Source organism: Triticum dicoccoides, chromosome 1B, assembly GCF_002162155.2.
Source record: "Triticum dicoccoides isolate Atlit2015 ecotype Zavitan chromosome 1B, WEW_v2.0, whole genome shotgun sequence".
Classification (NCBI taxonomy): Eukaryota; Viridiplantae; Streptophyta; class Magnoliopsida; order Poales; family Poaceae; genus Triticum; species Triticum dicoccoides.
In genome coordinates, this window is record NC_041381.1 from 20,563,188 (window position 1) to 20,567,478 (window position 4,291).

Genomic DNA, 4,291 nt, shown 5'->3' on the forward strand with positions numbered 1-4,291 from the left:
ACAGGGAACTTCCACGAGGCGGTTGGGAGTGCGCCGACCAATTTGGGTTTTTTGCGGCTCTCTCACGGGTGTTGCAATATGCAACACTTTGGGGGCCCAAATTTTCTTACATCACTTTATGCATATAGGGCATATGTTGGAGCATCATTTTTGACCCAAAGTGATGTAAATTGCAATCCTTTTTTTATCACGGCTGTTGGAGATGCTCTTACGACTTTTCACTTCATCTGGGTGATGTGGTCGGGATGCGTCTTGATGTGCTTTTCATGCAAGTACACCTTGCGAGAGGGGCGGTTTAGTCGATGGTGTCTACTGTCTGATCTCATGGTCCCCACCGCTTGTCGTTGTATGTTCATACACAAGTTTGGAAGCATTAGGGTGGACTCATTTGGCGACGACGAATTTGTCAAAACCATTGTTCTCAGGGGTGATGGTGTTGATGAAGACCCTGCTTGGTAGTATGCTCTAGTGTAGTACACTAGATAGTTGGGGTTATACCGCATACCGTTGGTAGTGCCCCCGACCTAATCATCTTCACCCATGAAGATGTTGGCAAGGATGGAAGTGTGTTTTTAAACCCGACAAGGATGGACGTGTTGATTTAGATCCGCCTGAAATTGAGGGTTGCAGCGAACTCATTCCTTCCACCAAAAGAGTTGATGGTGTTGATGAAAATGACATCAACGTTGACGTAGATGTTGTTTCCTTGATCCAATTCGATATCATGGAGGTCCCCATGACTGGCGCCAAATATCGACGGTGCTTTGAAAAGTACCATAACATTAGTACAATCACAACATGGATTTATATGACCATGGGACGTAGATTCAAGTTATTGAATGGACACATTCACCGCAGGGATAAAAAACTAGGAAAACGCCGACAACAGGATCGAACCTGCGCCCAGCGTAGGTAAGCAACCACACACACTACATAACCTCCAATGAAGTAAATTGGACGTGCAACCACCTTTATGAGGGAGTATATATAAAGCAATGAGAAAAATGCATCCTTAACATTTTATTTTCTCATGCGAATCATAAAAGGGAAAAAGGATTATTGGAGGGGAACACTCACAATGATAAAAAGGGATGTATCTAGAACGAAAATACATGTAGATACTTTCATTTCCGTGACAAATAATTTCGGACGTAGGGAATATATATTAGCAATGTGAAAAGTGCATCCTTAACATTTTATTTCCTCATGCAAATCATAAAAAAAATACAGGAAGGGAACACTTGCATGGAAAAAAAAGAAAAAAAAATAGCAATGCGAATCATAAAAGGTAAAAAATGACATAAGGGGAAGAACACTGGCAAAAAAAGAAAAAAAAAGGAGGAAATCGTCGACAGCAGGGATCGAACCTGCGCGGGCGTAGCCCAACAGATTTCAAGTCTGTCTCCTTAACCACTCGGACATATCGACCATCTTGTGCCAATCTGCTTCCCGGCATTTATAAAATTAGTACCTGTCAGTGACCAGATTTGTGTGGTTCAATTTTCAAGCCTTCCCAGAAGGAGTACGGGTCATTCGTCTAGAATCATCAGTCAGGCGCTGAGATTTTGTTTTCAAATATTGTAGAGCGTGCATTAGTGACTGATCGATGATATTTTAGCACATGCATTTTGTTTTTAGCGATTTTTGTTTATATTGCAATTTTTCTTTTTTAATTTCTCCGCCTAACAAAATGATGTGCACGGTTTCCATGTAACAACTAATTTGGGACTCTTAACATACTGAATTTCAGAGCAATTTAGAACCTTGCTCGATCACGTACTTTCCTTATCACGCATTAAGGAGAAATTCAGAACATAAACATATGACAAGTGTTATCAGTCAACTTACCTATGTCAATTACACATTAACTTCAAAATTTGGAGAAATCTGTCATCAACTCTTTTAACTGAGAAAGAAAGATTGGAGCACTAATATTGTGATAATAGGTAAAGGATGAAGGTCGGATCATGAGTGGTACAACCAACCAATTTTTAATAACATATACTGTGTGAATCACATTAATATGGAGAACAAAGCTACAAAGAAACTTCATGATAGTACAATCCATGTTGGAAATGGTGACCCCATTCAAACATAAATGCCAGGTGCATTTCGAACAAATACTGCGGTTAGAAACCATAGTGGCATTAACAGTGCCTTGCTTCAGAGCATTACCTTTGAACAATGAGTTTTTCTTCCGAAGAACAAATAACTTTTTGCATCGCATACCTGGATGTCAATGTATGCTTGTCGATAACTATAAGACTCGGAAAAGGAAAGAAGTGCATGTTCTTTTCACAAAGCTGCATTGCTAAATGTAACTGAATGTTCGTTGATAACTGTATAAGACTAGGAAAAGGAAAAGAAGTGCCTGTTCTTTTCACAAAGCTGCATTGCCAAATGCGAATGAGTTCGTTGTCTCATTGATGACTATAGTCTAAAAGCAACAGCAGTGCTCATTCTTTTCACAAAGCTGCCAAGATAAAAAAGGACTATTGGTTCACCTTCACAAGAAAAGAAAAACCTTTAAACCTGAAGATTTCATTTGGCTCTAGGTCTCAATATATTCAATGACTTGGAAGATAAAAGAATGCCTTATCATGTAGGACTTTTTTTTCTTTCTCAAATGCTAAACAGGTCATCAAGGGGTCACAAAATGGAGGGAAACCTATTCAGATAAGCAGACTCATAGCAACAGCCAACCATTGTCACAATATTTTTTTGTTTAATCTCTTTCTTTTAATTATTGTTATTTTATCAGTTCAATGCCTATGTTTAAGAGTATAGGATCTTACTTTCCAGTCCTTGCTCCCTACGGGAGGATGTACTATCTCAAAGAAATGAATGTTAGGATGACATGCAAATGGCAACAAACTTGGTGCGCGTATGTCTTTGACACAAAAAATTTCATGCCTTGAGTTTTGGTGTATATCTGAATCTACTTTCATTGCTTGTACTTCTATGTTCTTTGTATTGCTTTGACAATTGATGAAGAGATCGCAAGTTTTCTAAAAAAAAGTAGACCCTATGCTCTCGTAATTAATCAACAAAGTTTTTTAGCGTATTGCGACACTTCTATTTTCAAACTTCCACTGACAGGGTACCATGTTTTCCAAAAACTGCATGGGTGATGCGGCGATGTGGAAGATTTCGTGGCGGTGGCGCCCTGGAAGGCAATGGCAGATGAAGCCCATGCCTCGCGCAGCGGCGCGTGGCAGTGTCCCTGTCCAAGGCGGATCTACGCCGGCGATCTGGTGACTTTGGCTCCGGATTGGATCGGATTAGCGATGGTGACGAGCGCACGGGATTCCTCTCGGCGGCTCTCGCAGTTTGGCGAGGTGGTGTGGTGGCCCTCCTCCCTCCAGTGGTGGCACACCCAAGCAGTGGCCAGTATGCCAGGGCTCCAACGGTGTGGCAGTGCTGTTGTGGATGGTAGCCGGGTCTAGGCGGTCTGAACGGTGCACATGTTGTCGGTTGGATGCTCATGGGACAGATCCGAGTGAAAACCTGGTCTCTGGCCGGTGGCCGGAGCCGGTGACAGTGACGCCCTCGGCGTCGACCTTCTTGAAGGCATCATCGAGGTGAAGCTCCCAACTCATTCCGCTACCTTCGGGAGAAACCCAAGATCAGTCAATCGGATGACAGGGGCACACTTGTGGCGTTCTCTCCTTGGGGGCGTCATTCTTGGAGGCGTGCATTGGCTTGAGGGACCAGTGGATGATTCCAGCGGTGGAGCGGCGTTCGATGTGACGCATCAATGACGTGGAGTCTCGGCGGCGTGGCGCGGCAGGACCTCGGTGACGGATGTGTGATGATGGACGCGCGCGGGGAGGAGGCGTTGTCTGGCGCTGTAGGAGCGTTGACGGCAGGCCTGGCAAGGTTGATGCGTCAGTATCTGCTCTGAAGTTAGATCGGTGGAAGACGACAGAGACGACCTATGAGTGCTTCAGACTGGTTTGCGCTCCAGACCCGGTATGTGGCTTGGTTGGGGCCTCCGGCTTTAGATGTTAGGTTTAGGTGAAAGTTCTGGGTATTCGATTCAGACTTTCTGCACCCCTTTATCAAGAGGATAGGAGTAGCAACAGATGTTGTGAAGGTGGCGGATTCAAACATATTAATGTATTATTTTGTAAGGTCTTTATAAATAATTAATAACGTGGCTGCATGCATCTTCTAGATGCAAAGGCCGAGGGTCATCCTTCTTTTCTAAAAGAAAAAGAAAACATAGCCAGGGATTCTAAAGTTCGGGCTTGTGCTAGTGATGCATGTTCATGCATCAGTGCAGTCCATG

At 43.4% G+C, this 4,291-nt stretch overlaps 1 non-coding gene across 1 annotated transcript; it reads right to left on the reverse strand.

Moving 5' to 3' along the window:
- Positions 1-1,346: 1,346 nt before the first annotated feature.
- TRNAS-UGA lies at positions 1,347-1,428 on the reverse strand. Its single transcript has one exon. It is a non-coding gene; the product is annotated as a tRNA-Ser (tRNA).
- Between the last annotated feature and the right edge of the window lie 2,863 nt (positions 1,429-4,291).